This window comes from Oreochromis niloticus, linkage group LG3, assembly GCF_001858045.2.
Source record: "Oreochromis niloticus isolate F11D_XX linkage group LG3, O_niloticus_UMD_NMBU, whole genome shotgun sequence".
In the NCBI taxonomy this organism is placed as follows: domain Eukaryota; kingdom Metazoa; phylum Chordata; class Actinopteri; order Cichliformes; family Cichlidae; genus Oreochromis; species Oreochromis niloticus.
In genome coordinates, this window is record NC_031967.2 from 5,701,925 (window position 1) to 5,727,859 (window position 25,935).

Here is a 25,935-nt window from a genome sequence, read left to right on the forward strand (position 1 = left end):
TCACTGAAGCATGCCACAAGTAGCCTCATGAACCTTTGTTGGAGGAAGAGCAGCCACACATAGGTCAGAGGAATCAATGTCCTTTAGGGACCCAGAGGCCAAGCTAGAGAGCAATGAACTCTCTCTAACCTCAAACAGTGGCTGCGGTGTAATTGCACTGATGCAATGAGTGAAATAGGGTGGGAACTGCCATGAACTGAAGCTACAGAAAAGCATGCAGGAATGTTGTTTACGTGACGGCAGGGTGCCACGGCTAAGACTTATGAAATTAAAACAAAACCTTTCCTCTTTTTTTGGAAAAAGAAAAACCCACAGGCAAACAAGCACTTTTTACAGTGCTGTCAGGACTCGTGAAATTCTTAGCTGAATTTCACATAATCTCTGTGCAGGTCAGATGTATCATTCAAAAATAAATAAATAAATAAAATCCACAACTTTAATTTCTTCTGAGAAGAAGAAGTTGAAGATGGTGTTTTGTAAAAGAAAAAGAAAACTCGTTTAAATTACATAATTGTAAAAACAGAAAACAAGAGAACATCCAGTGCATTTTCAAAACCTATTATTTCCTCCTTGGGAACCATGTGTGAAGTTCAACTTATTTTATCCAAACTACAGTTTCTGGAAAGCATCACTGTATTACTGTCTTATAATGATAGTGTTCCTACCTGTAGCTGAAATCAGTGCCAGACTACATAACTAACTCAAGACTAGTCTGAAGGTTTCAACTGAGAAAAAATACACAGCTGTAATTTTTTTTTAAATCCGACAAGCATCTAAAACCTTAGATTTCACTAACATATTTGGCACGTACTTAAAGTTAGATCTATTCTTGATGCATAGATGTATTTCTTAACAACATGATATTTTCCTGCATTGCAGCTGACACCCTTCCCACAATCAGCTGATAAATGTGCTGAATAAATGGCCAACAGTCAGCTCAGTTTTCCCTCTAGAGTGTTGGCGAATGAGCCGTCCCCAAGCAAGTGACCTAGGCCTGGTCAGGCTCAGTCACCCAAGGAAGCCATCTGAGACTGCCTCCACTCAGCCAGAAAGCACAAGGGAGGTGACTGGGGCATGGGCACATCAGTAGAACTGCAGCTCCCATAGGCCAACAGGGTTAGAGATCATAGATGCGGACAAGAGGTGAGGGAGTGTTTACAGTTTGGGGAAGAAGCTGATGGAAATTAGAAATGATGGTGGCAAAGGGTAGGAATGCTCTCATCTCACTGATACAAAGAGACAAGAAGTAGACACTGTACTATGAAGTGAAGTCTTTACTAAAGGAAGTTGGACTGCTTCTAAGAAATCAAAAACAAATTCCCTCCTGGCACCTAATGGTTCCTCATAGATAAACTATTCTGTACATGTCAGGGGCTGTGATTGACAGTCATGTGAGGAAACAAAGAGACAAGAAGTTGTTGGTGAGCCAAAGGTGATTTGTGTGTGTCAGTGTCTTTTGTTTCCAAGACATCAGTAATTCAGTTTGGAAGAGACATAACATGGAAATAACTTGTATTTTGATATTCATTTAATTTTGGAATAAAGAGATAACTACTGAGATTCCTACCGTTTTTAGACAGAAATATAAGTGAAATTAACATGTCGCCTGACCATCATAGAATTCTCAATATTACTGATGAGAATATTATATACATATTATATACTTGCTGCCAGTCATACTGGTTAGAGTTTGATATTTTCGTATTGGAGAAACCTTTTTATATTACTGAAGTCCATCCACCCATTTTCTGCTGCTCAACTGGGTCCTGGACACCCAGACTACCCTCCCTTCAACCAGATTACATCACCATTATGTTATAAATAGTGAAAAATAAATAAATAATAATAATATAAGTTCGAGTGATTTTTTTTCTGTTGGTTGAATCAAATGAGGAAAAAAACATGGCATATCATGTAACAATGCATATAAAGAATAATCAATTAAAATTGGAATTATGAACTTTATTCTTCTATTTGCTGCTGATGCCAGAAACTTAAATAATGATTCTGAGGAAAAATAATAAAGAGTTTAATGTAAAATGCTTGTAATGTAAGAAAATCTTGTTATAGTATTATAATTCTTCAGATTCGACTTTAATGCTTAACGGGCATAGTATTGACTGTACAGTGTTTACTGTTTGCTTTTCATTTGATAGAAGAAATGTAATAATAACAATGCAGAGGATTAAACTCATGTGCTCGAGCCTGCTCTGGCAGATATGGAAAATCAAATAAAAAACACACACCACACTGCACTTAAAACACAATAATTGTCATCAATAAGCATAAGCTTAGTGACTTAAAGTATACTTTTTCAGGGGGGTTTTTTGCATCTAAATTTCAGCAGCTGCAAAAAACTTTGTCCAAAATTACAGATTTAATCCTGCTTTCCACTCCATTACTCATGTCTTAAAAACAGATAAAACTAGACATATCACAGGCAATATTTACTTCAGTACACAATGCCCATGACCAAATTGACTTGTTTTAAAACGTTAATCCTGTAACTACTAGCTCCTACAATATTTTAGCCTGCTAGCTATGCTAACAAGTCTATTGATGCTGTCTTGAGTATGACTCATAATCCAGTTTTCAGTCGCGTGACTGACTGACTTTTGGGAAAAACATTGCTCCACGGACACTAGTGGACAGTCAGTAATACTGCAGGACAAAACTGATGTTTTTTCCACTGTCTTGATCCAAGAGTACTTGGATCAGCTGTCCATGGAGGAAAAACAAAGCTATGAAGACAAAACCACGAATTTTGGGTACTTGTGATTTATATTGTGCCCTGGCATCTTCATTTAAATCCCCTCTCTCCCAGAGCTCCATTTTGGTGACATCTACGTGTATCTTGTACAGAATCTATCACCTTACACTGCTGCCAGGATGAAAGCTTTCAAAGTATGGACAGCTAGGTGTATTTTCAATCTGGATGGGTAAACTAATGCTGCTGTGTGAGGTGACGAACAAGCAAAGGTAAGCACTACATAGCTAGCTTAAACAAGCTAGCACACGTAAGTCTGACTTTTACAGTGTTGTGCCAAAAAAGTTCCGGTAGTATTAATTATAATTCGACTTTATTGTTAATTAACTGGAAAAATCCCACAGCGAGCCTTTGGGCTAAAAGCATTAATTTTATAGACAGGACAGTATTGATTCAATGGCTCACCCACTTTATAATGACCCATTACATCCAAGAAACCGGTTTGAACATGTGCAAATCATAATTATCAGATCACAGACGTTTTCCTGTTACACTGAATCTGCTGCTTGCATAAGGATCAGTGAGGTAAGTAGATTTCCCCGAAAAAACTTTGTCTTATACAATTTATTTTACCAATAACCACTACTCTCAGAAAAACGAGGGAGTTTGGTCTTTGTCATCCATTAGAAGATGAAATACATTGACAGTGCACTTAGATATCGGCCCCTACCGTGCAATAAAACTAACTGCTGTTGTTGTCTTTTCAAGTTTAACAAAGAAGATAAAAAGACCCTGGGAGAATGTCAGAATTTTCTCTGGCATATCAACTTTAATGACTGAATTAATTGCACAGCACTTCACAGAGAGGCGTGAACACGTTTCCCTTCATAGTCTTTGAAATCAATTACTGGTGTCCTACAAAACAACAGGTAAAACATAACTCCATGTTTATTACTGTCACAGTGCTTAATGCTATCACTCCTCATGAAAAAGGCCGCACATATGTTTCAAATCTCAATGGGAGCTATTTACCAGAGATACAGAACTAGACAGGCTCATTTGCGATGTGAAATATTTCTGGCAGTGTGATTAATAAGCTAGGGTTATAGAGCTGCCATTGCTAACAAGAAGAAAGCAATAACAACGAGGAGATATTAATAACCAAATGGTGAAGATTGCTTTCCAAATCTCAGCTGCAGAAGTACTTTTATTTTGTAATACAAAATGTGTGTATTTTAAATTGCAAGGAATTTAATTTTCTCCAAATTCCTGCTGGCATTTATTTTAGTAAATATTGATTCACACGTTTAAAAAAATTAATTTAGAGGACTTTTTTGGTGACAATTTATTTGGCATATACAACCACAAGTCATGCCAGCGAATTCTATCCTGCCTTTCTTCTTTTGCTAATTTTTTTCTCTTACTCAGCTCAGAACTGGCATTAAAATATTCAAACAGTGAGCATCAAGAGGCTTAGGAGGACATCTGCACCCATTGTCAAGAAAACAGGTTGTTGGGTCAGATATCTGGGCAGGTAACAAGTGTGATGAATGCTCCACTTACCTGAAACTTGGATTTAACTTGCTTTCCTCTACTGCTTTATGGGCTCAAATTCAAATCTAAGATTTAAATCTGAAGGAGATGTTTAAACTATCTTCATATCGGAAACAAGAAAGCAATGCTAATTCCAAAGACAAAAGGTGTTTTACTAAATTTTGTGCATCTAAATGGTTTTACAGACAGATTTCACACATTACAATTAATAGAAACATGTTTTTTTGTACCTCTAGTAACTGGTTATTGATCCTTTAAGACTGGATTGTAAGAAAACAAAGATTCCCAGTGTTCATTTTGACGCTGTAAGCCACTAGCCTGATGGTATTTATTGAAAATGCGCACCAGGAAACTAAACTGCTCTGCTCAGCCGAGCGCATCATGTGGATGAGTTTGTCTGTGGAGGAGAGAGAAACCCTCTTGTTGTGGTGACAGGGGTGACATTGTTGTTAGGTTGCCTTTTCTGATGGTGACTTCGCTTCCAAATGCTGCCTTTGATTGACTTACATTACTGTGCAAATGTCTTGAGCCATCATTTCTTTATATTTTGCTTCCAAGGAGTTTGGCTCCATGGAAGGAGTCTTTTTTTTTAAACTGAGCTGTGGACTTTCTGAAGGTCCTTAAAAGTATTTCTTTGGAGATTGGCTACTTGTTCGTTTTCTATAAGTTATACCACTTAACACTGACCTGTGAATCATTCACGACTTCCTTCCCTATGGGATGAACCAATGTTGTGTCAACACATAAAACACAGATTAGCAGAAATGTAAAATTTAATGATAAGACACTTTCTTTAGGTGATTCTTTGAAAAGTATCAGGTCTGACTGACATAAATTAATGTTTGTGCCAATAAGGTTATTCCCAAAAAGCTACAATGCATCTGGAAAGTATTCAGAGTGCTTCACTTGTTACACATTTTGTCATGTTATATAACTGAGGGCACATTAAATACTTTTTTCACCTCACTATACCGCATAATGACAAATTGAGGAAATGATTGATTGAAATATTTGTACATTTATCAAAATAAAAAAACAAAAAAATAACATGTATGTAAGTATTCGTAACATTTGCTCAATACATTGGTGAAGCCAATTAAAGAGTGACTGTCAGGAGGCTGTTTTTAAGGAAGGCAAAAAGGGAGGAAAACTTTGAGGTCTCCCACATTAACACAAGAAATGGATTGAAAATTAGTGTAAACAGGTTTTATAAAATATTGAACCCAAATTTGAACTTGTTGGTTTCATATGTAGAGATCAGGAGAGCTCTAAAACAGTGAGTGTCTACAGTCATCTGTAAAACATGGTGGAGGCTGTGTCATCGTTTGTGTCTGCATTTCAGTCAGTAGTTTTTAGGATCTTGTTAAAATTTAAGAAATTTTGAACACATTTTTCATTTTGAGCTACTATGGAATGACGTGAAACGTGTGTGATTGTCAGTAGCTTCGTTTTAAAACATGATAATTAACCCAAACACACCGCGCGGTCAGTAAAAGCATAACTGGATAAAAAACAGAAGAGAACACTATCAGTCATAGATTGGCCTCCCCAGCGCCCGGGCCTCAACATTAATGAAGTTGTGTGGTCTTGACAGAGAATAGCGGAAAAAATGGTAAATGGCCTGTATTTGTATAGCGCTTTACTAGTCCCTAAGGACCCCAAAGCACTTTACACATCCAGTCATCCACCCATTCACGCACACATTCACACACTGGTGATGGCAAGCTACGTTGTAGCCACAGCCACCCTGGGCCACAGCCACAGAGGCAAGGCTGCCAGACACTGGCGCCACCGGGCCCTCTGACCACCACCAGTAGGCAACGGGTGAAGTGTCTTGCCCAAGGACACAACAACCGAGACTGTCCAAGCCGGGGCTCGAACCGGCAACCTTCCGATTACAAGGCGAGCTCCCAACTCTTGAGCCACGATCGCCCCGGAAAAATGTCGGCCAACCTATGGAATGTCTTTCAAGATGTCTGGGTAAATATTTCTGAACACTATTTAAATATATTACATGAAAGCTGATAATGCTGTGTTTTTTTACAATGTTCATTCATTTACCAATTGGTGTCAAACAATGGCAGCGTGTGTGTGGCTGTGCATCTTTGTGGACTTTTCACTCCCATTTGGCCTTTAGATGATGAACCTGCTTCTCCTATGTTCTGACACGGCCTGTCCCTTCACATCAGGCTTCTGTGATGGAGACTGTCAGCGTGGCATGCTCGCATTTGTCCCTGACTCATAAATCCCTCTTACGCATGTGTGCTCTTTCTTTCTCTCTCTCTCACACACATTCACACACACACAGGCACACACAAATCACCTTTGGCTCACCAACAACCTCTTGTCTCTTTGTTTCCTCACATGACTGTCAATCACAGCCCCTGAGATGAACAGACCTGAGATGAGACAGTAAATACTTGATGCCTTGGACAGCCCTAAAAATGGACACACGTGCGCACACTTAGGCATACACTCATCTCTGTGTTTATGCCTGGCTTTGAAATCCAGTCGTCACGTTACTGATCACAGAGTCAGACCTTTGCACAGAAATATTTCATGCATGCCTGCATAGAGTCAATTCAACATCTGGACGTTCTTATTCTTTTGAAATAATACATGGCTCAGTCGTGAGTGCTGCTTGATTGAAGCTGTGCCTGCTCTTCAGCTAATGACCGTTAAAAGTACCTTTCATCTCCTGGCAGCTTGTTGCCCAAATGTTTTCCTTTTTTCACAGCAGCACTGTCTAAGGGGAAGAGCAATGATAGCATGGAGGAGGAGGAGGAGGAGGAGGAGGGCAGGAAGAAGATGTGGCATAAATGCAGAAGAGAACCTTAATAGTAGCACAGTTGAAGTAAGACAGGCTTGATCATAAGGGGATGGGGGCGACTCAGATTAAAATGATTATTCCTTCCTATAAAAGCTCCATGGTTTCTGATGTCAGTGCAGAGATCTGTATAGATCACTAAAATTGGACTTGTGTGAGCCAGCATCTATAACTGGGGAAATAAAACAACTGGTCTCAGGCTGCTAGCGTTTATGCCCCAAATGCTTTTACATGTGTGGCTTCAATGAAGGATTGGGGCATTTGCTGATGTTGCCACAGCATCAGCACTAAGTAGAAGGATTTGTTTTCACATATTTATTTGCTTTGTTCAAGCTGCAGAAGCTCATTAAAGACATATTGTGGAGACGTGAGTGCCAATCACTAATGGTTGTCTTAAAGAGAGTGTGGAACAGTTACACAGGGTGAACAGTGTGAATTCAGTTAAGTGGGGTCAAGAGTTAAACTGGTAGTAGCCAACAGCATCGATACATTTCATTCTCCCTTCATACCCAGTCAATTCTATAAAACTCTCTAAAGTCATTTAGCATAGATAAAAATAAGTAATTAGGGACACTTTATATAGGTCAGTGTAAACCCTAATAATACAGATGCAGATCAATAAGGAGCAAAGAGAAAAATTTGTTACAATGTGTAACATTTAAGTAGTTTTGGCAGTGGCTGATGACAAGTGACATCTTAGAGCAGACGCCCAGATAAAGGTAGGAGAAAGTGTTCGGCCCACCCAGAGTCTTGACCCTAGTTGTGGTACAGAGTTAGTAGATAGCTGATTTGCCAGGATAACCTGGATAAAATTAAAATGAGGCCTGATGGATAATTAGGCAAGAGCACTGTAATGGAGACCAGGGGTTCCATTACCCTTACCTGTATTTTTATTAATTTGAGTGAGTGGTATTTAAAAACTATATAAAAAAGAAACACACATTTGTGGTTAGTGATTCTTTATTAGGTCATTAGCTGGTATCTAAGTCAACTGCTTGTGGGAGGTGAAGAGACTGGCCATCGTACCTGTGTCAGGAAAAAGAACCTGAGTTAAGAGCTCCTGGAGCAAACCAAAGTGCCAGGTTAGGGGAGTGTGGTTAAGGTGTTTTAATTTATGTAGTGGTGGTTGAAGTCTATATGTTATTGAATTAGATATAGGACTTGGTACAAATATAAATATGTCTTTCATGTGTTGTATTGTGGTTTGATGTTTGCTCATGTGGAGGTTTATGTTTTCATTTGGTTTGCTAACCCCAGACTTGGGTATTCCAGATGCTCACCTGAATCGGTAGAGTATAAATGGAAGTCAGTTGCTTTTAGAGTTGGGTTATTTGCTTTGTGTTGGTGTGTAAACTCATGTTCTCTTTAATAAAGTCTTCCAGTTGCTGGATACATTTTATTCCAGTTTCATGCCATTTTGTTTGAATTGACACATGACCTACGGCCAAAACTGACAAGCACTGATGTCAGATTTTTGAATTAGGGATGGAAGTGAGAATGGCCCAAATCGTGGAGGGGAATGGAGACTGAACAACAGAAAACAGATCTTTATTAAATTCAACATAGCAAGTTAAACTTATCACAAGGACTATAGTTTAAGTTTATCTGCTGATTTGAAGAAAGAAAACTAGAAGGGGATGTAATGTGATTGTCGGTCTTACACAGTAGGGTTGTTATTTCAGCTGTAGCCATTTCTCCAGTATGTCTATGACATCCTTGCTCTTTACCCACATATGTGAAAAGCCAAATGTGGTGAGAGCACACATCACTGCCCTTACACGCGGATACCCAGACAAGCACCTTGGGCGACTGTTGATGTGAATTGGTTTTATATAAATGAAAATGAATTGACTCAAATACCTGGAACACATAAAGGCAGGGCTAGCAGCAGAAAGACTCCCACACAGAACAAAGCAAGTCTTAATGACGATGCAAGATGTCAGAAAGTCAGAAATAGCTGGAAAGGGATGGAAAGGAGCTGCGGCAGTGGAGGTGGGCTTGTGAGGCAGTTTGCAGAGGCAGCATCAATTGTATTCAGCCTTAAGCAACTTACAATAACATATCCAGTATAAGATTAACCAATAGAATGCATAGGGGGACATCATGTGATGCAGGCAGGAAACGATATTAGATTATCTCCGTTTAAATAATGTTGAGAAAAATTTGTACTAAATACAACAAATATTTAAGAAAAAAACCTGTTTTTTCTTTAAGTTTTATGAGCAGTTCCACGGAAGCTTAAAACACTTGGTAACAGCTTTAGATCAGATGTAAATTAAGCATACACACAGATGATTCGTCACGATATTAAATTTGCACAGCAAAAAGCAATTTAACCCATTTAGATTTGCACATTCTTATTATGTTTCTGGATTTGACTTTTTTTACAGCACTCTAAACTTTTAACATTAAAGAGAGAGAGAGGATGTCGAGACGTCTTTGTTTCTGTCCTGACAGGCTTCACCTGTCACCTGCTTCTCTGATCCTCGTTCCCCAATTAACAGCACGGTGGTGTTCAGATGGAAAACACTCTGAGTTTAGGGTTCATAATCTAAATTGTGCAAGTTTCCTCCTGTCCTTAATATCTCAGCCTTACTGTCTGGTGACAGCTACAGTGCGAATTAAGTATTCCCTTTTTTTCTTATCCAGGTTTTGTCAGCCATTTGATGCGCCGCCTTGCTTGGCAGTGGAAGACAGAGCAGCGAGCAAGCACCGGCTTTGAGGGTTTTGATAGCTCATGTACAAACCCTTATGGATCATTCCTCGCAGAGCCAAAAGCTTTAATCAGTGCTCCTCCAATATGTTGGAAAGGGGCGGATTTGGAAAGAGCTTGAAATAGTTATTGAACAAACAAGCATGCTTGTTTATGTCCTCGGTGTAGGCTTGCCTCCCAGGGATGAATTACATGGATGTCTGCAAGATGGCTGCCATCTCGATAACATCCGAGTGTGGGAAAATGTGATGGACAGATTGTCTCACATGAACACGCTTCCACACTGCTCACCTCTCTCCCTGACAGTTTGAGAGGTGTCACAGTCTTAAGGATGCAGAGAGGGGGCAGGAGAAAGCAGGTTTCTGCTCACGTCCTCTCCCTGTGTGTCTGACATGTAACGCTTAATGAGAGATGCACATTTGGCACCTTGTTCTGTCTGTACATTCTTTTTCATCCTGGCTCACGTGCTGCTGAGACACTACGAGCCTGGCTTGTTGAGTGAGCATATATCAAAAGAAAGTGGCGTGTGCAGCGTTTGTTGATTGATGGTGTCTATCCACTTAAAGTTGTGAGTTAAGCCTACATTTCAGTCCGATATGGGCTCTCTGTGATCTATATCTCTTTTTAGTCAGACCCTCAGAGACCTGGTGGAAGCTGTGATCATACTGGAACCCCAGTATGCCTGAGCACTGCGCTTCACATCTCTGATCTCCTTCTCTCTCTCTTTTTTTTTTTTTGTGTGTGTAATTGCTGTGATCCTTTGGAGTGAGGTGGTGTGTTTATGCCTGTGATATTCAAAGATATTGTTAGTCATTTAAAAAACTCAATTTCAGAAAAGAGCACCCCAAAAAGCTTGTGTCAAGTGCTCACATTTTCTTAAACAGGCCATTTATTGATGTGGTTCACTAATGATCACGCTGGTGTCACTCATTGCTTGTTTTATTGATTGATAGCCACTGTTTCTTTCACTGGCAGAAATCTTGTTATTTCAAATATAAATTCCAAGCTGTCATTAAACTGATGGGTCAGTGCATACATTACAAACACAAAGGCCAGGAAAGCCTCAAGATGAGTGAGTGTAATGAGAAAAACCAGGCTCTGGCATCATAATATTAAGATGATGAGGGCACCGACCGAGGCAGACATCTTTGACGTCATTCAAAGGACACTTACTCTCTGACTTAATCTACAGCGTGAGACTATTTGTACGTTTTTGAGTGCGATAAAGCAGGACTTTATTCTGCAGATTAAAGAATCTCTGTTAAGCATCTTCTTTCGCTGTCATTTTGTATATGACTGTGTGGAACACAAAATTCCTTTCACTGCATCAACACCACGGTAACCCAATAAAATGATGCGGGGTTAAAAAAAATGGTTCAAGGCAGCTATCTAATTTTGCATGAGCACATATCAGCCCTCCAGGCAGATCAATTTTCTGCCCGACCTCATCAGGTTTAAAGAGGTGAGACTCTGCTCGCAGTCCATTAAGCTCATTAGGAAATGAGTGAGAAATGCTATGTGAGAAGAGAGTAATCTGAGAGAGTATACGGTGTGGTATCTCAGCTCCAAAGCCTCCCTCTCCCTCTCTCCAACTTGATCCTGTCAGTCCACATAAACCTGTGTCATATTAATCCCTTAGATTACTTCAAGCATGCACAATATTCTTTTCATCTGGCATGATGGAGGTTTTTGTCACAACACAGACTCACAAGACCCCTAAAAGGACGTCATTTGAATATTCTTTAACATTGTGTAATTGGACTAATGAAAGCTTAAAGGTCTGTTCAATTCAGTTTCCCTAAACAGCTTCACCCTCCAGTGGATAAACTCTGGAATATAATAAAATGAAGTACAAAAGTTACATGTGTAATTTTAGGTTGTCTGGACCACAATACTAAATTTTGATCTACAAGGGCCTGGTATCCTCTTCTCAGAAACTACATCAGGTAAAAAGATAATTCTTTGTTTTTACATTCGTCAGGTCCCAATCAGCCCAAATAGCAAAGAGAAGTTCAAAATGCATGCCATGAAAGAGTTTGGGTCTTGGGTGGATAAAGGTGTGTCGTAGTGTTGACTGTTCAAATTTCAGCTGATTTACCTTTTTAATTTGTGACTTTCTAAAGCAATGTGCAAAATCCAACAGCTCCAAGATATCAAATCATCTGTTTGTGTTGTGCTGAAGCTAGAACATCAAAGAACATTCGAGTCAAACTGCTTCCCTCAAGCAGCGTATTTCTTAGCTCCTTAGGTCTTTTAAGCATTCTCGTTGTTATTTATCACATTTTAGGTCCTAGCATTCGGTTTTCTGTCTAACTCACGATAAAGAAGCTCTTTTAGACCAACTGGCTCAGATTCTCTAACAGGATTCTCTAAACAAAATAAATTAAAATAAAAATGAAAACATGTTGTGTTTTTCCCTCCATTTTTCCAGCATCAACCACGAATAGGAAATAAAACAGAAAAAAGTAGAACGCAATGCAGACTTAAAGAAGCTTTGATGAAAACTTTCATCTTCAGCAAACATCTTTGTGTGTTATCTAATTATATTTTTACGGTCATATACATTACACTGAACTAACCAAAACAACCTATTTCCCAACTTTAAACGCATGTAAAAGTCACAACTCTAATTGAATATAATGCATTTCTGAATGTATTTCATTACAAGAGCTAGATTCTTTCATCCATACACATACAAACATAATAAGTGAACTACACTTAGACTCTGTGGGCCCAATTCATATGCTAAACAGGGAAATGATGGTAAAGAAGAGGTAATTAGGGAAGGAGCAGGGGAGAGGTGGTGAAAATGAGAAAAGTGGAAGCACTGAAGCAGAGAGATTGAGGCATTTTAAAAAGAGATAAATGCATAACCCCCCCCCCCCCCCACACACACACACACACACGCACATGCACATACATGCACAATCACCCTACACATGCAGTGAAAACTGAACATCTCCAGGGCTGAGTCCCAGACAGATGTTCTTCTGCAAAGCAAATGCCAGCACGCTGTGTAAAATTATTAATGAGGAGTCAAATGGCATTTAAAAAAATAGCGCATTACAACAGCCAAACTGCACCCCTCACATTCACCTAGATTACCATAAAATGAACATTTGTACACAGACGATTGTACACACACACACACACACTCACACACACACGCTCCTACCAGCACTCTCTGATGGAAATGCCAGTCTTGATCTGGCAATCTGGTGAAAATAAATTACAAAAAACATCAGTCATCTGCTGAAGTTCTGATAAGGCTACCATCTCTCACAAGACAGGCCTGTTGCCTGTTGGTGTTCTCTGGCTGCATAGAGCATCAGCACAGATAACAATATCGTCTCATGTTCCTCTACACATGAGGTGAGTCTGTCCACCTGCAATCAATTTACCTCAGCTTGCATCGCCTAGTTGCATGTTATCTCACTTGGTAAAAGTCTGAAGATTATTTACGTCTGTTTTTTTAGCTGAGAAAAAAAAAATCCTTGTGCGTGTTAGGCATAAAGATTGCCTGAACTGTTGCTTATATGCATGTAGAAAAAAGAGTAATAAAGCTTCTCTCTCTTAAATTCCTGTTAAGTGAAAAACATCGTACCTTTGGCAGCGCAAGCCATTACTTTGAAATAAATAAAAGAATTGCACAGCTCACTGAATCTCTCTTTTACATCTTTTCAGTCTTTTATTGTCAGTTCAAGTTTTAAAATGTTAATGTGTGCAAAAATGACCGTGTCCTTACTGATGTATTGCACCATATTAACACAAATAATATAAACTAGCATATGCAAGAAAAAATGCTGTGTGGTATTTGGGTCTTCTGCTCCTTTTTATTCATTTTATTCTTTTTATCCAGCAGATTGCAGCATTACTGCTTAGTGAATTCTCCAGAGGAAACTGGACCACTTCCTTGAACCCATTTTAGGGATAATTATTTCAACACTATTAGTAAAAATAGTTGTGCCTTTCTCTCTAGCAAGTAAGCAGATTTATTCAGTCTGTAAGCAGCTCACTGCTTGCAGAACAGAAACGGCAAATGCAAATTTGCTGTTAGTTTATTTTACAAAACAATGGGTAGTTATCATTTTGAAACCAGTTTTTAGTCAGTTAAACATGTAGCTTAAGTAGTAGCTTATGTTGATAGGGGAAAAAACTACAAGATGTTATATAAGGTTTTACATGTGTATCAGTTTTAATGATAATAATTGTAATCCACTGTAATCCTCTTTTAACTAAAATAGATTAATTCATGAAACTTCTGTGACTGACAGTTTTAAAGCTCTAAAGATGCTGTCTCTTTTTTAATTTCTAGTTATATTTTAGTGGCGCTTGTTTAGTTTTTCTGCTGGAACGCTGCATCCCCAGCAAGCAGCGAGCATTTTGACAAAACAGAAAAACTTGAATCTGATCCCCAATGACAGCTGTTAACAAAACAGCTGAGTAGAACCTTTGTGAGTGGGGCTGTAAATTTCAAAGTTCAGAAATATTGTAATTCGACCAGTTTGAAAAAGACACAAACAAACAAACTGAGAAAAAAAAACAGTACAAGTGTGCCCTGGTGATGTACATCATCAGGGCCAAGTCCAGCCCTCTTACATGGAAACTGTGACAGTGAAGGCAGAGTCAAATAATTAATGATGCTAAAATGAAATCACATTTTAGTTTAATTATCTATCCCACTTTTGTCACTTCATAATTGGTCTCTTCAGTACATTTTAATAAAACCAGTGTAGAATACTTATCTGACTGTGCTTTAACTGCCTTTCCCTATCAACAAGCCACTTTGATGCCATAATGATTACCTCCATTGTCATTGTGAATGCTACATGGGAGGCTGTGCACCCTGCCAAGATAGCAATTGTCAAGCACTGTCATGCTTTGGTAAGTGCCAATCCACTGTTGTGAGGCACATTAAATTTTGCACATTTTCTCTCGAAAATTGGCTTTAACATGTTTTTGGTGGCATTTGGTACACAAAAGAAATAAAAATCCAGCATCAAAGACTCTATGGTGCTGAGCCAAATGGTTTCCAGGTCTATTTCACAGCATGTTTTTTTGTGGTTTTGTTTTTTCAGCTGGATAAGCCAAAGACCTTAAAAATGCCACTATTGTTCAGATATGTCAAGAAAATGTATTTTCAGTTAAAACTATTTTTTCCTTAAGCATTTACACTTACACTGATATAAAAAAAAAAACTGACTCAATAGTTTTGCAATTGCCAGATATTTTCTACATTTTTCAGGAACTACCTAACTTTTAAATTTGCTAAATTGTGCTAACTTCCCAGCAGACATTAATACACAACCACTGCATTTTTCCTTTTTTTTACATCTTAGTATGCGCAAATCTTTTTTGTCATGAATCATCCAAAATGATCTTACTTCTAATCACTTCAATTTGACTGTTTCATGAAGTTATTTGCATATTCTCCAAAGTTGTACTTATCAGTAGGTAAACAATAATTTTTGAAAAATTTAGCAGTATCCATGTAGGGCTCTTTCCCAACTCACTTTTTCTTCATCATCTTTCTCAGGGATTTTCCACTGAGATATAGAGCTTTTCCCCCTCATCTTCTGATGCTTTCCTCTATTATTTTTCTGAATTTCATTCTCTAGTGTTCTGTGTTTGTTATAACGAGACCCCTTTTTATCTGAGATTGCTCACTTTCTTAATAGACTACAACCCAACTTTTTCCATAAAGGCAGAAAAGTCTAGAGCCATAAGTGGCAAGTTCTAGGTGAGTTAATGTTGAGCATTTTTTCTTTTTAAAAGTAAAAATGTACATTTTTAAATGTATTTATGAGGGAATATCACGCATTGTTTAAACATTGTTCTATGACTTGTAATGCATTTCTACATGGATATATATTTACTGAATAAGTATTTATTATTTGCATAATAAATAACAATCATGACAAATTAAGTGAAAAATAAGTATGTACAAGTACAATAAAATCTTCCCAACAAATGTTACCTAACAGTTACAGCAAGAGCGCAAATGAGAGTGAAATCTACAGGGAAAGCCTTGTCACTATAAGAGCTTTTGAGTCATGTCAACTTACTTGAAAACAGTTGAAACAGTTGTTGGTTGTGTCAAAAGCTATTGGAAACATACAAAGAAATGTTGGTGAAACAGGTCTGAAATACTCCAAGCTGCTGGCCTTTCACTCTGTGCTCTCCCACTAGCTACCAGTGTATTGATGATAAAACATATATTAAAAAGAAAGAAATAGAGTTCAATTAAACAGACTGTACCATTGTCACTAAAAGTGACCCAAACCAGCTATTAGAGTCAGGACTGAATCAATATCCAATTCAAATATTGGGCTTTGGTATCAGTGAAATCATAAATTAAAATAAAGGGAACTTGACCTTATGCAAAACTTTAGAAGTGCTAGCATCATCACCTCCATAAGTGCAGTGGTTTCAAACATTTTAACAGACCACCACTTGAGTAAAATCTATGGAGTTGGTAAAGTCACTAGGGTATTGGGACACAACATTTTAAATCCACTTGCTGTCATCAAATACTCCACAAGACAGAAATTACTGGTGGTGCATTTAGAGGGAACCTTTGGAAGTCAGAAGTTAATCAAGCATTAACATTCAACCACAAAAAAACAAACCTGCTAATAAATAATTGTAACAATGCGAACAACTGTAGCTTCTTAATCAAAAATATTTTTTTTAAATGTTTTAAATTTTTTCTGAGTTTTTGACCAGGATGTGTCCTTCAGCATACATGGGACAAATACATAGGACTGCTTTCATGCATTTGCGCAATATCTCTAAAATTATATTCCAACTCCAAAATTGGATTTAAAATCCTTTTTCTCACATACAACAATATTAAGACTTAATAGTGCCTTATCACCCCAACAGAGCACTTTGCTTTCAGACTGCAGGCTTTCTTGTGATTCCTAGGGTATTTAAAAGTAGAGTAAGAGCCTTCGGCTTTGAGGCCCCTCTTCTGTGGAACCAGCTCCCAGTTTGGACTCGGGAGACAGACACCCTCTCTACTTTTAAGATTAAGCTTAAAACTTTACTTTTTGATTAAGCTTATTTCTAGGGTAAAAACAGGTGACCCTGCATAATCCCATAGTTATACTGTAAAAGACTGCTGGGGATTCCCCATGATGCACTGAGTATTTCTTCTTCACTCACCACTCTTAAGTCTCTATGTCTTCATACACCACTTTGTATTTAATCATCACCACCCCTAACCCAGAACTGGTCATAGCAGATGGCTGGTTCAGACAAAAGGTTCTTGTTGTTAAAAGTAGGGATGCGAATCGAGAACCAGTTCTCTACAAGAACCGGTTCTGGTTAGTCTGCTTGCCTATCGATGCTTATAAATTCTTGCACTCATGCTACAATCAACGAATTTCAGTTGTCGGCGGAGGAAACTAGTAGGGCAGTTTACTGCGTGGATATGGGCCTTAATTTTTATTGCACAAAAGTATGAAGTTGGCAAAGTGCAAACTCCCTCTATGACAGAAACAGCTGCTAACACAACTTCAGCTCTTTGCAAGCACCTGCACAGACAGCATGCTAACACTAAGCTAGCCAGGTACCCAGAGTGATGTTAAAGCCGAGTGAACGCCAATCCCATTTTGTTGTGTGGGATTGTAGCTTCAGGTTTATATTGTTGAATGGTAATTATGAGACAATGTGTTCCAGGTAATTTTACAGATAAATGCAATAGCAATTGACAAATGTGTTACAAATTACTTACAGTAATGTAATGTAAGTAATTACTGCATTACGTTTAAGAAAAGTGTTCTGCGCAATACATTACTTTTTTTTGAGTAATGAGCCCAACGCTGATCACAACAAATAGGGGAAATACCTCCAACATGCACAAACATTTTGCCCACAGCATGTCATTAATTTACATGAATCTAATGTCTTTGATATGCTGACGGTGGTGACTCCCAAAGTGGAGCCAAAGAATCAATAAAACAAGCAATGAAAAATCCAATCAATAAGTGATATCGATAATGGAATCAGAATCGTTAAATTCTTATCAATTCCCAAAAGGGAATTTTCCTTTCAAGTGTTCCCATCGTATGCTTATATAAAGTGCCTTGATGTGACTGTTTTAATGATTTGGGCTGTAGAAATAAACTGAATTAAATTGCTTTAAAACAGTCAGTTTGAACACTGATGAATAACAACCATTATTATATCTGAGCATTAAAAATATCATTTTGATTAAAGAGTTTTCTGTTCTCCATTTCCTGTTTTATTTTGATAAGTATTTTTATGGCCTCCTGGTAGTTTTACATCTTACTTTTTTTCCCCACTTTTGCGATAACATGGCTTGTCCTCATTAGTTTGACCTGTGCCTTGTTTCCAGATCAATTCCTTTGTGTTTGTGGTAACTTGTCAGTCTCGCTCTTCTTCTTTATGTAACTAACATTTCCAGTCTCTCTTTGTGCCATTTTGTTTCTTCACTTTTGCCTATTAGACTTTTGCCCTGTTTTCTTTTTTCTTTTCTTTTGTTCATTTTCTGAACATGCCAGCATTTTTGTTTATTAGTAAATTTAATTAAACTGTGTCTTTGTTTTTCTCTGCGTCTTGTATTTCCATTCTTAACCTGAAACCTTACAGAATTCATGCAAATGAATATGATCGTTTTTACAGCTACAGTCAAAGTAAAGATTCACAATAAAATTCCACATCAACTGAAAATGTTAACACTTAATTTGTTAAAAATATTAGACAAATGTGAAGCATTAAAATAATTAAATCACACAGCGGACCCATGACATTCAGTAACTGCAGAATACAGTATAGATATATTTAGTATTGCAGTATCTGTAGAAACAGGAGCAATGACAAAACAGTAATGTGAATGAGGAAATGTGTTGATTGATTTGAGAACTGATTAAGAGGTAGTGAGAATAGGGTTACCTGATCTTAGACTTGCACCAGTGATACACACAAATGATATGAACAATACTATTAAGGTGACAATCATAAATTCAATTATGTTGCAAGTTTGTATTTAACAGTTAAATAGACAACACAGAAAAATTTACACGTTGGCAACGTTCAGTGATAGAGCACACAGTCATATGATATCTCCTAACAGAATGTCTACAATATCATAACCTCATAGACCTACAGACAATAAACTAATAGCCAATCATCCTCATATAGCTCTTTAGCTCTATGAAGCTCTATAAAGATCCATTTACAGCAAGCCTGTATTACCTCTTTCCTCAGAGGGTTAAAAGTTCATAAGGTTCCCCCATCAGGTCTAAAGTGTCTTTCTGACAAATACAGTACATTGGCTCACTGTCTATGGAATACGGAGATATAGCAGTATAAATGCAACCATCAGATTCACAGGAATATCATTTATGTCTCGCAATTATGTCATCTTTATTGTCACCGTGTGTACACTTTAGGCACATTAAACGTATGACTGATCAGCTGAAATTACAGATGGGACTCGCAGCTGACCATATGGTTTTAATAACAAAGCTGGCCAATTAGCATTTGCTTTAAAACTCATCCTTCAGCGTGTCCTCCAAAATTGCATGTGAACAATAGGTTTGAAGCAGCAGAGTTCGCTTCACCTTTATCTTCATAGACAAGGGTAAGATAGGGCAGCGATATTAAGCAAAACTGTCCATCTGTCATCATGTTTTATTTTATTGTTTTGCTGATCTTTGCTTTATATAAGCTCTCCTCTCTGTGTGCCCCCTTCACATTCTATCTATCTCCTGTCTGTACTCTGCGTACCCTAGGTAGTGGATTCTTGTGAAATGCCAGCTGTCAAAGTGACAGACGCAGTGTCACCTCTGTGAAGTCATGTCACAGAGGCGACAAGCCGTCAACATGTGCATGGGTGAAGCATGAAAGAGAGAGAGAGAGAAACAAAGCTTGATGGAGTGTGTGTGTGGGTGTTTGTTTGTATTGCTACATTTGAGAGGATGAGTTTGTGTTTGTGGTGTCAGGATTGTTGGAAAGAAAAAAAAACAGGTCAGGATGAAATTAAATCTAGGGATTAAATATGTATTGCTCAGGGGCAAAGATGAGAAGGAGCATATTAGACAGTATGTACAGTATGCAAGGTGTACACAGCATGCATGTAACTGGTGAAAAGGCAAGAGCAACAGCCTGGGGTGAAAGGAGGTAAAGTCATGACAGAAGTGGACAAAAGGGGGTGTGAGATAAAGGGAGGCAAAGTGTCTTGTTGCATGTGGCAGCAGTGGACAAGGAATACATAACTAAACAGGGAGAAAGTATAAAGAGATTAAAGAATTTAAGGAAAGAAGGAGGCTGAGAGAAAAAGAAAGAGATGAAAAATACAGTAAATACAAGTTCAAAAGACTAAAGAACAATTGGATAAAATGAGAGAAATGGAGTATACAATTTCAAGCTGAAGGAAAAGGCAGGGTGAGGGGATTAGAGTCTAAGTGAGTATAAGAGACAGGGATGTTGGTGAGGTAGATGGATTAGAAACAAAAAAGACAAAAGGGATGGGATTTGTTATGCTTAGAGAAGAAACATGAGCGACTGACCAGCAGCTGAATTTGAACTAGCTTCCTTGCCAAGCCTGTGAGCATGACCACTCACACATAACAGGGACAAATGTTTTTCTTATCTTCACTGTAAATGTATTTCCTGAGTCACAGAGAGTCTAAAAAAGCTATTGCTATAGCCTACTATTGCTACCCAGCTGTAGGTTCTAACACAGACATGATCCTTCACTAATTTCCAGCAAAGAGACACATTTGAAGTAGAGTGATTATTAATCTCGGACAAGAGACATTTTTCACATTTTCATATCTTATTAACATTTTATTGGGTTGTATGGTATATGATGGCGTACAAGGAGCTGAAATGAGCTTGCAGTGATGTGTGCCTATGCCTGTCCTTGGAGATACAATGAGGAACATCATCAGCGGGTTGAGCCAGTACACCGCCACATAAACAAAACCACGTGGAGTGATTTTTATGATTAAGATGCTTCCAAAGACAAGGTGCAAGGTGTAGCTGGTAGGAAACACTGGATGAGACCTGCTGCAGGACAGCCTGGAGAGCTTCTGCCTCTTGGCTGGCGGGGGAACACATTTGTGTCCCCCACAGAAGAGCTAGAGGTTGTGAAAGGTAATGAAAGAGAAACCTGAGCAGCTCTGCTTAGAGACAGATAAGAAGTAGGAATATGGATGGAATTAATGGATGGATGGATTCCAGACTGACTGTGAGATCAAAGCTCATTGGTGGTTTGTATTAATCTGCGATTGATAAGATTTTTTTTCCAGAATAATGATGTATCAGGAAGAAATAGAGGCGTGCCCCGCCTGGGGCACTCCTCAACTCTTTTCTAGGTGGGTGGCATGACTTGTCCTCCTTGGGCTCTCGTACTTTCGGGTGGACTCTAGATGTCTGGGGCCTGGATTTCCTTCATGCCTGCTTCATGTCCTGGGGGGCAGGGCTATGCCCCCCTACACCTACTATTTGACACCTACATGGAGAAACCTTATGAATACAAGCGTGCTTGCACACACAGGTGTGCACACAGGTGTTCACACAGATGTACAAACAGGTACTCACAAACACACACTAGCTTGGTTGGCTGCTGCCTCTAAACATATCATGTGTTATTAGTCCTCCATGCTGCTCAGTAAATTTCAATATTCATTATTTACTGTTACTTCTGCATATGTTGGTTGTTGCTGTGGTTTCCCTACTGTGTTGTATTCTTTTTGCTTGTTTTGTTTTCAGCAGGTGGTAAAGCAGATTTTCTGTCTTTTCTATTGATCCCTTTTCTCCTCTATTTTTCTTTCCCCCTCCTTTTGATAACTCTCTTTTTAAGATCGAATAAACTATGACAATCGAGTGGACCAGTATAGCAAAGCCAGTCCACTTGGGAAAATAAATCGGGCATTTTTTGTGGCCTTCAGACAATAATGCTGATTGCTACAGTGCCAGACAGGACAGGCAAAAAAAGTGAACATATATTAATGGCAGACAACGACAATAACACTTCTGAATTTCTTCACTGCATGTGCAAAAGTGCAAGTGAAAACTATTCACATAAGCTTATTTTACTACCTTATTTATATAAGAAAACCTGCATCACAGCAGCATGATGAAGCAGTCATAAAGACTAAATCATGAAGACTGATTTCCTCCTTTTGTCCAGTATTCATCTAGCAGGACAACATTTGTGAGCCCATTTATCAAGCAGGCATTTCAAAATAAATAAATAAAAAAAATCTTCTAGTGTATGTTAAGTGTTAACCTAATATTTTTTGATGACATTATGCTCCAACTGGGAAATCATTTCTTGGGGCAACAAGATGAAAATGGAGTCAAATCAATTTTGTTCAGGAGGAAATGAATGTGTATAAATAATGACAAAGCTCTCACTAGTAATGTTTGGTCCTGTAGTGAAAATTTGCCAGTTGATTTCACTAACAATAAAGAATAAATAAATAACAAGTGTAGTCATTTTAATAACATCTGAGTATTACAAGCCGTACGCCACGGTGAGTGTCCACTTGAGATTGAAATCTTAAGAAAATGAAATGGAGTGACAATTTTTCTGCAGTCTCTGGTGGCATTTGGCTTATTCATAAGCAGCAATCACTCCTGGGTTACCTGACCTGGCCCTCCATGAATACTAATGACCGCAAAATGATAGAGCAGCAATTCACTTTCTTAGCAACCAAACAGAAGGGTAGAGCAGATATGAAAATAAGGCAACTGGCAAGTCAACAAAATGCCCCGACACCTCTCTGTGGTGTCAGACGACAACACTTTCCCCGGGGGGTCTGGGAGGAAACCAACTGGCTTTTATTTACCTGGGAAACGCCGAAGTGCAGATAAGTGCAAAATGAGAAGGAGACGGTGGTGTGAGGAGAAAGACAGAGAATTAGAGCGAGTGGAAGATAATGATGAAAGGGCTCTTTTAACCCCAAGAAGGCAATGAGTCATCCAATCATGCATCCTGACTCAGTGTGGCCTGGATACAACCCAAGCCTCAGGACATCTTTGGTCACCGTGGTTACAGGGCACACGGGTTACTACACGCTGGAGGAGGAAGTAGAGTGGAAACTCATATGTCTATATTTATATGTACTTTACAATAAACACTTCCAGAAGACCTTGACTCTCAGACATGGTAAGGAATATGTAGGTTATGCATGGTGCCTAAAAGCAGTTGGCAGCATTTATAATTGCTCTGTGGTCGGCTGTTATTTCAGTATCTGGCCAACAGGGATATGCATTGTCAGTATTGACAGACAGACCCTGAATGACAGCTCTGCCTTCCTCTCCCTGTGTCTTTCTAGTCTCCCTCCTTCTCTCCATGACATTGCTCAGAATCTTCATCTCTCCCTCGCTCTCTCTCTCTGTGTTCCAGGGCCTTATAATGAAATTCATTACTGTTACAGATAGGAGAGTAACACCCGTTTAGAGATCTGTGTAGAAAATCAATCACTGGCTGGTTCAGTGTGGGGAAAGTTCACTGAGGTTTCTCTGTCACTGTAGTTGTGGTTAATGTCTGTGGCCTCTCCAGCTTTGGTATTTGGTATTATCAGAAAGGGGATTTCTTGCATCAGCAAAAAGATGCCTTCTTTGACCTTGGCCACCTCTGGTATGTGTCTGCACAAATAATTATAGAGAGCTGGGGGAACTATTTGATTCAAGAGAATGAGGCATGGTAGTCAGGTTTAGTGCTGCCACCTACATTGATTTCTGATATAAAAGAAAGAAGGAGGGAAAAAAATCATCACGGTCACGGTGTGGTTTCTTAAAATAAAGAAGAGAATGAGATTTTAAAGTCAAAGGTTTACTCTGCGAATGCATTTTTAATGAATCAAAGGGAACTGTCAATGACACACTGCTGTATACGATGACTAATGGTGTCTTCTTAAAATGTAGGCAGTAACATCAGTGAAATACATTTTAGTTTTGTCTTGTATGTGTTTTCTTGAATCTCATAAACTCATGATTCATTTTGTAGCTGGCTGCTTGACTTCATGGCTCAAACTGAGAAAATTATTATGTACTCTCTGGGCCTGTGAAAGATGCCGCAGCCGCTATTCAGCTCTGCATAGACGGCTGCCCACCTTAAGAATTATATTAACAACCACATATGACCAGAGGACCTTGTTTATGCTGGTCAATATTTTATTATTGCTTCTTGGCCTGGTCTAACAATATGCAGCATCAATGTGAATAAGGCTTGAAAAAAATTCATAAAAAAGCTTCAGTTTAAAACTTAAAAATATTAAATAATTGAATAAATGAATTATCAAGTGGTCCTAGTAGAGCCACAGGTAGATAAGCTAGCAACAGTGTGATCATTACATGTTCAACTACAAAATGAAATATGAAATCTGGAATATGTTTTCCACTCTGTCGAGTCTATTTCATTACTGGTGATGATCCTAACCCTAATCCTCCATTGTTAGAATAAATATATAATTAAAAACAGAGTAAAAACAATTAGCTTATCACAGGATAAAAAAACTCCCCCCAAAAACCCAACTTTTTTTTCCAGCTCTCCGTCAGGCTGGTGAAGTGTCCAGGGTGTAACCTGCGTCTCGGCCTATGATAGCTGGGACAGGCTCCAGCCTCCCCACGACTCTGATAAGGACAAGCAGAAGAGAATGGATGGATGGATGGATAGGTACTTTTAACTTGTTTTCAATATAACTTTCTGAATTGATATATCCACTGATGAAAATAGGTTTGAATTTAAGTGAATTTTGAGCTGAACATTTTAGGACCATCATGGAGTTTTGGTGCAGACAGGATGATGAAATGTTGTACCTTTGGTGTCAATCATAGGCACATCTGAAATCATACCTTGATGATGTGGGCTTCATAGATAATTGGCAAACCTTCTGGAGGAAACCTGGTCTTGTTAGGAGAGACGGCATCCATCCCACTTTGGATGGAGCAGCTCTCATTTCTAGAAATATGGACCAATTTATTAAACCCCCCCAAAATATGACTATCCAGAGTTGGGACCAGGAAGCAGAGTTGCAGTCTTACATGCCTCTCTGCAGCTTCTCTCCTCCTGCTACCCCCCCAAAAACCCATCTCCATTGAGACTGTGTCAGCTCCCAAACAGACAAAAAACAAACCAAAAACCAGCAATAAACAACTTAAACATAAAAAATCACAAAGAAAGAACAATACAGTATCCACATCTGAACCAAAGAGTAAAACAGTGAAATGTGGATTATTAAATATTAGGTCTCTCTCCTCCAAGTCTCTGTTAGTACATGACTTAATAATTGATCAACAAATCGATTTACTCTGCCTTACAGAAACCTGGTTGCAGCAGGATGAGTATGTTAGTTTAAATGAATCAACACCCCCGAGTCATTCTAACTACCAGAAACCTCGAAGCACAGGCCGAGGGGGCGGTGTGGCAGCAATTTTTCACACCAGTCTATTAATTAACGAAAGACCAAGACAGACTTTTAATTCATTTGAAAGCCTGATGCTTAGCCTTGTCCAACCCAGCTGTAATACTCAGAAACCAGTCTTACTTGTTATTATCTATTGTCCACCTGGGCCTTACACAGAGTTTCTCTCTGATTTCTCAGACTTTTTATCTGATTTAGTGCTCAGCTCAGATAAAATAATTATTGTGGGTGATTTTAACATCCATGTAGATGCTAAAAATGACAGCCTCAACATCGCATTTAATCTGTTATTAGACTCAATTGGCTTCTCTCAAAATGTAAAAGAACCCACCCACCACTTTAATCACACTCTAGATCTTGTTTTAACATATGGCATAGAAACTGAACATTTAACAGTGTTTCCTGAAAACCCTCTGCTGTCTGATCATTTCCTGATAACATTTACATTTACAATAACTGATTACACAGCAGTGGAGAGTAGACTTTATCACAGTAGATGTCTTTCTGAAAGTGCTGTAACTAAGTTTAAGAATATAATCCACCCACTGTCATCATCTTCAATGCCCTGTACCAACATAGAGCAGAGCAGCTACCTGAACGCTACTCCAACAGAGGTCGATTATCTTGTTAATAATTCTACCTCCTCCCTACGTACGACTCTGGATACTGTAGCTCCTGTGAAAACTAAGGCCTCAAATCCGAAGTACCTGACTCCGTGGTATAATTC